Source organism: Chiloscyllium punctatum, chromosome 36 (genome assembly GCF_047496795.1).
Source record: "Chiloscyllium punctatum isolate Juve2018m chromosome 36, sChiPun1.3, whole genome shotgun sequence".
NCBI lineage: Eukaryota > Metazoa > Chordata > Chondrichthyes > Orectolobiformes > Hemiscylliidae > Chiloscyllium > Chiloscyllium punctatum.
Genome location: NC_092774.1, coordinates 39212811 through 39223282, shown reverse-complemented (window position 1 = coordinate 39223282; position 10472 = coordinate 39212811). Strand labels below are relative to the sequence as shown.

Sequence of the window (10472 nt, the reverse complement as noted above, 5' to 3'; positions counted from 1 at the left end):
TCAAGGTAGATTGGAAAATTGGGACAGCTCTCCTCGGAGAACCGAACTTTTCCAAGTCATGAGGGACCTAGAAACAGGAAATAATGTTGTGAAGATGCTCCCACACCTGAAAGGATCCATAACGATTCGGCCGAATTTTAAGGCACGAGGAAAAGAACTAAAAGTGACATTAGGAAGAACGTTTTCGTACAGGGAGTGGTGAGGGTCAGTAAGTCCCTGTCTGACATTGACAAAGAGGAAGATTCAATGGACCCAAAAGGGAATTCGGTGGTCACGTTCAGATGTACAGATTTACGCTGAGAAGGCGAGAGAATGAAACGACGAGAGTCACACGTTTACTTAAGTGTAGAACCAGCAGAGCGATGGTGGGCCGCATGGCCGCCGTCTGCGCTGTGACACATGTTGCGATTCAGTGTGAAATCACAGTTCGACCGACAGAATGTGGGAATTTAGAAAAAAGTTTATATTGACACAGCCTCCATACGTCTGCGAAACAGCATATCACACGACACCAGTGGAGGTCTTTGACATCAGGCTCGAAGGTGCCTGCCGCGTGCCAGACAAAAACCTGAAGTGTTCTGTGCAACCAACTCGCCAAACGGCAGCAGAGTGGCGCAGCGGGAGCGTGCTGGGCCCATAACCCAGAGGTCGATGGATCGAAACCATCCTCTGCTATCGTTCACTGTCACCTTGATCTGCTTTTCTTCAGCAAGCTGCCTTTGCATCTACTTGCCGATGTTCATATCGATCCACTCCATTCAAACGGCATGGGTTTTTAGAGGTCTCAGTGGTATTCTGTTCTTGGTCGGTTTCCTCTGAACTGAATCGCAAAACCGGTTCTCTACGATGCTAATGAGCTGGTAAAGTTGAAACTCAGACATCGTCCCCCACTATTAGGACGGATACCACCGATTGTGAATAACCTCAGAGAGAGAGAGAGAGACAAGTGACAGACAGTCGCCGTGGAATCCATGGGCTGAATGGCTTCTGTCGGCGCGAGAATGATGCTACGTGTTGCTGAGGGAGCAAAAATGGTTCATTTTTAACCGTCCCTTCCGTGTTGGACTGCCTGCAGTCCCTCAGCTCAGGGCCGTGGGGATGACTCTCAGTGAGTGAAGGTTTCACGCGGATTCTCTTCATCTGGGACACTTGGGGCTCAGATGTTAACTGCTGCGCGGTCGCAGCAAAGAAAGCGATGCCCACTTTGCAATAGACTTTCCGTAAGATTGCTGCGTGAAGACGATTTCTGAACACCATGCAGGCTGCAAAACAATGTGAATTTACCTGGGCGAAGAGTCCTCGGTGTTCATTTCTCTCTGTCCTGCCAGCACAGCATCTTTCTGTCTCTCCGATAACAGACCTTTGGAGAAAGTTCACAATCAAAGTTGTTCATGTTCCCCGCATTAATGTAACTGACACCTCTCACCCCAAGAGTTTCAGAGAGAGAGAGAGAGAGAAAGAGGGAGAGAGAGCAGAAGAGCGAATGGACTCTTACCCTCCCCCAACCCTACATTCCCCCACCCCCCTCCCCCCAGAACAACGTGCAAGTAGAAATAAAATGGTTTAATTATCCGCCAGTGGAGATAGTCCAGTTCCTGGGGATGAGACAAACATCAGCCCCCCCGGGGACAGAATGACCAGCAGATGTTCTGGAAAGGCTTTGCTGCTTGCAATTCTTGCAGCAATGTGGAATGTACTTCACACTGAGCAAGTTTCAGCTGGCTCAGAGTTCTCCACTGTTCATTGCTGTGTTTGCCGCCAGCTCAGAGAAAGAACAATATGAAGGACGTAGGAGTGAATAACGATCCTCGTGAGAGGGCGAATAACTGTTAATGGAGACTGTTAGTGGCTAACAATACGTCGTGTGTCATAGCAGACGAGGTGATAAACAGGAGTCTTTTGTGTGGTAGGGGTCAAGGACATGGGGGAGTTCAGGCCCTATAGTTATAGAACTCGATATTGAAGACCGGAGGGCTGGAAGGGCTCCAAGTGGAAAATGAGATGTTGTTCTTTCATCTGGAGCTAGAACACTGCTGCAAGCCTGAGACAGGGATGTTGGCCAGGGAACAGGGTGATGTGTTAAAGTGGCAGGCAACCGCAAGGTCAGGGCCTTTAGTTTCTGCGGGCAGAAGCGGGATGTTCTGCGAAGCAGTCACCCAGTTTATGCTTCATGCTACGTTGGGGAAACGACACTGTGAGCAGCGAATGCGGTGGAATGAAATAGCAGCAGGGAGACTGGATGAGAAGCAGCTGTTCGGGAAAGTCTTTGCCGCTCGCAATTCTGAGAGCAATCTCAACTGTATTTCATACTGAGCATGTCTCAGGTCGCTCAAGAGGTGTGGGGCGTTACCTGTGCGCGCGCTTTCTGGCTCGTTGGTCTAGGCGTATGATTCTCGCTTTGGGTCTGTTACTGCGCTGATTTGCGAGAGCTCCCGGGTTCAAATCCCGGACGAGCCCACGTTTTGTAAGTTGACTTGTGCAAAATTGCCTGATTAACTTTCTCAAAAAACACCTTCGTGAAACCAGCGTTGGCTGCCTGGAGGACGAATGAGGCAGAAAACAGAGAAATGAAATGGTTGGAGATCGTGTTCAACAAGCTACTTGGATGGTGCCTGAACTGCTGTGCTCTTCCAGCACCACTAATCCACAATCTGGTTTCCAGCATCTGCAGTCATTGTGTTTACCATAGCGCTCAACAGGTTGACGTGAGTGGTGCGGTGTTTGAGGAATGTCAGCAATCAAGGTAGATTGGAAAATTGGGACAGCTCTCCTCGGAGAACCGAACTTTTCCAAGTCATGAGGGACCTAGAAACAGGAAATAATGTTGTGAAGATGCTCCCACACCTGAAAGGATCCATAACGATTCGGCAGAATTTTAAGGCACGAGGAAAAGAACTAAAAGTGACATTAGGAAGAACGTTTTCGTACAGGGAGTGGTGAGGGTCAGTAAGTCCCTGTCTGACATTGACAAAGAGGAAGATTCAATGGACCCAAAAGGGAATTCGGTGGTCACGTTCAGATGTACAGATTTACGCTGAGAAGGCGAGAGAATGAAACGACGAGAGTCACACGTTTACTGAAGTGTAGAACCAGCAGAGCGATGGTGGGCCGCATGGCCGCCGTCTGCGCTGTGACACATGTTGCGATTCAGTGTGAAATCACAGTTCGACCGACAGAATGTGGGAATTTAGAAAAAAGTTTATATTGACACAGCCTCCATACGTCTGCGAAACAGCATATCACACGACACCAGTGGAGGTCTTTGACATCAGGCTCGAAGGTGCCTGCCGCGTGCCAGACAAAAACCTGAAGTGTTCTGTGCAACCAGCTCCCCAAGCGGCAGCAGCGTGGCGCAGCGGGAGCGTGCTGGGCCCATAACCCAGAGGTCGATGGATCGAAACCATCCTCTGCTATCGTTCACTGTCACCTTGATTTGATCTTCTTGCCGATGTTCATATCGATCCACTCCACTCCATTCAAGCGGCAAGGTTTTCGAGGTCTCAGTGGTATTCTGTTCTTGGTCGGTTTCCTCTGAACTGAATCGCAAAACCGGTTCTCTCCGATGCTCATGAGCTGGTAAAGTTGAAACCCATGCCTTGCGGTTTCGGCCATTCCCTGCAGTAATTCGCCACCCTGGTTCAGACGTGAATGACAAGCATGTCAGAAACCGCATCACGACTCAGACATCGTCCCCCACTATTAGGACGGATACCACCGATTGTGAATAACCTCAGAGAGAGAGAGAGACAAGTGACAGACAGTCGCCGTGGAATCCATGGGCTGAATGGCTTCTGTCTGCGCGAGAATGATGCTACGTGTTGCTGAGGGAGCAAAAATGGTTCATTTTTAACCGTCCCTTCCGTGTTGGACTGCCTGCAGTCCCTCAGCTCAGGGCCGTGGGGATGACTCTCAGTGAGTGAAGGTTTCACACGGATTCTCTTCATCTGGGACACTTGGGGCTCAGATGTTAACTGCTGCGCGGTCGCAGCAAAGACAGCGATGCCCACTTTGCAATAGACTTTCCGTAAGATTGCTGCGTGAAGACGATTTCTGAACACCAAGCAGGCTGCACAACAATGTGAATTCACCTGGGCGAAGAGTCCTCGGTGTTCATTTCTCTCTGTCCTGCCAGCACAGCATCTTTCTGTCTCTCCGATAACAGACCTTTGGAGAAAGTTCACAATCAAAGTTGTTCATGTTCCCCGCATTAATGTAACTGACACCTCTCACCCCAAGAGTTTCAGAGAGAGAGAGAGAGAAAGAGGGAGAGAGAGCAGAAGAGAGAATGGACTCTTACCCTCCCCCAACCCTACATTCCCCCACATCCCCTCCCCCCCCCAGAACAACGTGCAAGTAGAAATAAAATGGTTTAATTATCCGCCAGTGGAGATAGTCCAGTTCCTGGGGATGAGACAAACATCAGCCCCCCGGGGACAGAATGACAAGCAGATGTTCTGGAAAGGCTTTGCTGCTTGCAATTCTTGCAGCAATGTGGAATGTACTTCACACTGAGCAAGTTTCAGCTGGCTCAGAGTCTCCAATGTTCATTGCTGTGTTTGCCGCCAGCTCAGAGAAAGAACAATATGAAGGACGTAGGAGTGAATAACGATCCTCGTGAGAGGGCGAATAACTGTTAATGGAGACTGTTAGTGGCTAACAATACGTCGTGTGTCATAGCAGACGAGGTGATAAACAGGAGTCTTTTGTGTGGTAGGGGTCAAGGACATGGGGGAGTTCAGGCCCTGTAGTTATGGAACTCGATATTGAAGACCGGAGGGCTGTAAGGTCTCCAAGTGGAAAATGAGATGTTGTTCTTTCGTCTGGAGCTAGAACACTGCTGCAAGCCTGAGACAGGGATGTTGGCCAGGGAACAGGGTGATGTGTTAAAGTGGCAGGCAACTGCAAATTCAGGGCCTTTTTAGTGAACCTGACACCTCTCTCCCAAGGGATTCAGAGAGAGGGAGACAGCAGAACCTCAAAAGTGCTAGATCACTTTTCCACAAAAGCATCTTCGTTAAACGAGATCGGACTGCCAGAAGTAGCGGATGGGGTTGAGCCACCATTGCAGCGAACACAGCGAAGGGCAACACTTGTTCAAAGTTAGAACAAGTCTTGCAGATTGTTCGCCCACACAATCCGAGTCTGAATGAATTCTCCAGCTGCGTTATTGCTCAAATCTGAGAGTGAAATTTCAGGAAGCGGGGAATTGAAGTGATTGGAGACAGCGCTGAACAGGTTGTCGTGAATTGTGCCGTGTATGAGGAATGTCAGTAATGAAGGTAGATTGGAAAGTTGGGACAGATCTCCTTGGACCTATGGTTGCTGTGGAGGAGGAAGATAAGACCCAGAATATCGAATAAAATATTATAGTGTTCGCAACTTAAATGATATATTGAAGAAACCTAGATTGCTGTTGAGTCTTTCATCTTTTAAAACGGGTTGTAGATTTCGGTTCATTAATCTGTAAATCGCAGAACTTTTTACAAGTCACATTCTCCAGGTAACTTAAGGTTCTATAAAAGGAGGTGACACCTCAGGTCAGACAATGCATGAAAGCTGTGAGGGTAGGGTCTATCTGGATCCTAATCTTGAATGAGACTGGTTCTATTTCCAAATATATAATCCTGCAAACGCAGATTCACCCCCAAAGACTTCTATATGTGAGTGCATGCAAGAGAGAGTGTGTGTGTGCGCGTGTGCATGCTGGGTACAGTGTGTGTGTGTGTGTGATGGAGTATAAGTGTGTGAGATGGTCGATGCGTCAGTTTGAGTGTGGGGATGTATTATTGTGTGTCTGAGAGAGAGCATGTCTATCAGAGAGGGTCTGCATGAGCGTGTGAGTATGTGAGAGAGTGTGCTTGTGTGTGTGAGAGTGTATTGTGTCGCTGGGTCTCCTGTAGTGTGACGTGAACCCAGGGTCTCGGCTGAGGACATCCTCATGTGTTCTAAACTTGGCTATCAGCCTCTGCTCGGCCACTAGATCAAAGAGGGCTGAGGCACAAGAAAGGACAGGCGGGGGCACTGGTGGTGGTGGAGAAGGGAGAGAAATGGAGAGGGGACAGAGGTTGGGGAGTAGAGAATGACTGGGGTTCAGAGGGTTGGGGAGAGAATTGGGGTCCAGTGTGAAGAGGGGAGAAAGGGCGGGGGCAGTGGGTGGGGAGAAAATGTACAAGGGGCAGAATGGGAAGCGAGAGACAGCACAAATCCCACCTTTCCCAGGACTGGTGTCAGTGTCCCACGAACTGGAACCTACTCTTTCCACAGCAGATTTGGGGCAACCATTTCTCAATATAAGCATGGCGAAGGCATATCATCCCTGCAGGCCATTCACACCGACCTTCCCAACAGCATCCCACTCAGACTCACTCGATTATGCTACAGCCCTGCAGTTCCCCATGGCTATTTCCTGATGAAGGGTTTTGCCCGAAACGTCGATTCTCCTGCTCCTCAGATGCTGCCTGACCTGCTGTGCTTTTCCAGCACCACACTCTCGACCCTAATCTCCAGCATCTGCAGTCCTCACTTTCGCCCTGTAGGGGGTGAATGTTATATTCCTAGTCTTCTAAATCTTTTAAAATCTTTTCCCCTCACCCTAAACCGATACCCTGTAGTTTTGGAATACCTCTACCCTGGGGAAACGACAGAAACGTTGAGCAGCCAGACAAAATGCAAAAGGAATAACATGTCAAGGCACAGGGAAAATAACATTTCGACAAAAAATTGCTTTGGTATTTTTCTCTCCTATTCGCATTTGGACACTTAAAATTTGTCATGATCTGGAGGTGCCCGTGTTGGACTGGGGTGTACGAAGTTAAATATCACACAACACCAGGTTACAGTCCAATCGGCTTGTTTGGAAGCGCCAGCTTTCGGAGCGCTGCTCCTTCATCAGGCGGTTGTGGAGGATAAGATCATAAATTCTGTGTCTTACGATCTTATACTCCACAACCACCTGATGAAGGAGCAGCGCTCTGAAAGCTAGTGCTTCCAAATAAGTCTGTTAGACTATAACCAGGTGTTTTGTGATGTTTAACTTTAAAATTTGTAACAAATTCCTGCACACTGAGCATGCTCCGTGGTGTCAGCAATCAATGTGCATGACCGCCAGTGTCAGCAAAGCACTGCGCATATTCCTTGGTGTCCGCAGAAACTGCGCGTCAGCTTCTTCCCATGGACCAATGAAGAACCTTGGAGGACCGGAAGGAGACTGGTCCTCCTGCCAATCAGAACCGGCCATTGTCGAAATGTGGAGGTTGGACCGTGAGCTCTGAAGCTGCTGCCGCTCCTTTCTCTGTGAATTTCACCCCAGACTGTAACTTCCTTCCTCTGTCTAACTTTTGTGAGTACAACAGTCTGTTTCTCACCACTTTTTCCATGTTTTGTTTCATTCTGGGGTTCAATTGTTAACTTGCAGCAACTGAAAAGAAAGAGTGAATCGAGGGAGGGGACAGACTCTGGAAAAGTTGATCCAGGCCTGTGTCTCAATTTGCAAACACATGGCAAATGCAGTGACACAATCTCTCGCCTTTGATGTGTTTTAAAAAACGCAGAGAGGAGGCGCATTGTTTAAATGGTGATATGTTGAGATGTGGTGACAGTGAGATAATGGAGATCAGAGTTGAAAAGTGTGGCGCTGGAAAAGCACAGCAGGTTAGGCAGCAACTGAGGAGGAGAGTCAATGTTTTAGGCACGAGCCCTTCATCAGGAATGATGTGTGGATGGACAAAGGGGCCTCAGCGTCCTTCTACACCAGTCACTGCCAGTTGTCAGACAGGAGCAGCAAGCAATCAGCAAGACAAGTGATATATTAGCAAGTGAAGTTGAGTTCAGAAGTGGGGTTGTCTTCCTGCAGTTAGGTCAGTCATTGAATGTATTCAAGGCTGGGTTCACTTGACTTTGAAGAACAAAGAAGTGGATGGGTATTGGGGGAAGGTAAGAAAATGGTTTTAAGACCAGTATAGAACAGTTACAGTCACACAGCACAGAAACAGACCATTAAGTCCAACTAGTCCATGCTGACTGTGTTCAGAAACTAAACTAGTCCCACCTGTCAGTGTTTGGCCCAGACTCTCTGAACCTTTCCTATTACAATTGCAACATTTAAGAGACATTTGGATGGGTATATGAATAGGAAGGGTTTGGAGGGATATGGGCCGGGTGCTGGCAGGTGGGACTCGATTGTGTTGGGATATCTGGTCAGCATGGACGGGTTGGACCGAAGGGTCTGTTTCCATGCTGTACATCTTTATGACTCTATGTACTTATCCAAATGTCTTTTAAACACTGTAACTGTACCTGCATCCACCACCTCCTCTGGACATTGATACCACATGAGAACCATTCTCTGTCTTAAAGGTGCCCCTCATGTCTTTTTAAACTATTTCTCCTCTCATCTTTAAAGTTTGCTCCCTAACTTTGAAACGCCCATCCCAGTGAAAGAATACCTGCTGTTCACCTCATGAATACCCCTGAAGATTTTATAATCCTCTCTAAGGTCATCTCTCAACCTCCGATGCTACAGTGAAAAAAATCCCACCCTGTCCACCTAGATGCCGGGATATTTATATCCAGTTATGAACTGTTCAATGCTGGTGCCGACTGGAAAGACCAAATGACCTATTCCTGCTCCCAATTCTCACACTCTGTGTCCAGGACAGTAAGAGACCATATGACATAGGTGCAGAAATTAGGCCATTCAGCCCATCAGATCTACTCCCCCATTCAATCACAACTGATACGTTTCTCAACCCCATTTTGAAATTTTGATTTTGGGAAGGCAGATTAGGGCAGGATCTGCAAAGTTAATAGGGAGTGTGGTTGACCAAAGATACCTTGGATTGCTGGTTCATAGTTTCTTGAAGGTGGAGTCGCAGGTAGACAGGATTGCGAAGGACGTGTTTGATGTGCTTGTCTTTATAGGTCAGGGCATTTCAGTACAGATGTTGGGAGGTCATATTGCCCCTGTACTGGACATTGATTAGGCCACTTTTGGAATACTGTCTTCAGTTCTGGTTACTCTGCTACAGGAAAAGTGTTGTGAACCTTTGAAAGGGTTTGGCAAAGATTTACAAGGCTGTTGCTAGAGTTGGAGGGTTTGCGCTATAGGGAGAGGCTGAATAGGCCGGGGCTGTTTTCCCTGGAGCATTGGAGGCTGAGGGGTGACTTTATAGAAGTTCATAAGGAGCATGGATAGGGTGAATAGCCAAAAACATTTCCACATAGTAGGGAAGTCCAAAACTAGAGGGCATAGATTTGAGGTGAGAGGGGAAAGATTTAAAAGGAACCTTATGGACAACTTTCTCACACAGAGAGTGATGCAAGCATGGAATGAGCTGCCAGAGGAAGTGATGGAGGCTGGTATAATTACAGCATTTTAAATGGCGTCTGGTAACAGGGTGAATTGAGAGGGATATAGGCTAAGTGCTGACAAATGGGACTACGTTAATTTGGGATATCTGGTCAGCACAGACAATTTGGACTGAAAGAAAGCAGAAGTATTGTTGTGAAGACTGGAATTTCAGAGCAGCTTTTAAAGATATTTTGTCCTTACTGGGAGCAGAAGCTACATTGAAATCTTTCATTTGAGAGACAGCAACTGAGTAAGTGAGGACATCCAGGATTTTGATGGAATCTAGGAATTTGTTGCCATGTGGGGTTGAAGTGTTTCAAGTAAAGTGTCCTGAGCGGGAAGCCGAGTGAAGGGTTAGGTGGGTTTTTGTTTTAAACTGCTCATTTCTTTCAGCCCCCAACAATGTACTTCCAATGCTGTGCATCAGAAGGAGCGGTGAATCAGTAACTGGTATCATCAGAAGTCTTACGATTTTCAGTACTGCAGGCATTGCATTGTTGTATCAGCATTGTAAAGGTCACTGGAAGCAGCGGGAGGTGTGGGTTCTATTCACTGGAAGCGATGAAGCAGTTAGATAACACATATATGAGAGTGCAGAGTGGGACTTGTCTTTCAATTTGCAGAAGTTGGGAGGTTCTGGGAGGTGTGGTTCTGGGCAAACGTAACTGCAGTAAATCATAGAAGCCCTACAGTGTGGAAGGAGGCCATTCAACCCATTAAGTCCACACTGACCCATCGAACAGCATGCCACCCAGACCCACACAATCTCATCGTTTCTGCTGGTGGGTTAGACTAGGTAACTAGATTAGAGGTAGGTTTAAGGCAGGGGAGGAGGACTCCGTTTCCTGGAGAGTGATGAATCGATGGAATTCTTTGCCCATGGAAGCAATAGAAGCAGGCATATTCAAGACAATAGATGGGATTTTGGATGGGAGGTGAATTTAGGGTAGTCAGGATAATGCAGGTAAGAGGTGCTGAGATGATGGATAGATCACCCATGACCTTAAAGAATGATGGAGTAGGCTCGATGGGCCAAATGGCCTCTTTCTGCACTGCAGGGATTTTATGATTGCTTCATATGGTGTATATCTGATATTCGCTGTTGTACACGCTGCATGGCTAT

At 47.6% G+C, this 10472-nt stretch overlaps 1 non-coding gene across 1 annotated transcript; it reads left to right on the top strand.

The window, feature by feature from the left end:
- Positions 1-603: 603 nt before the first annotated feature.
- trnam-cau (transfer RNA methionine (anticodon CAU)) lies at positions 604-675 on the top strand. Its single transcript has one exon. It is a non-coding gene; the product is annotated as a tRNA-Met (tRNA).
- The last annotated feature ends 9797 nt before the right edge of the window (positions 676-10472 follow it).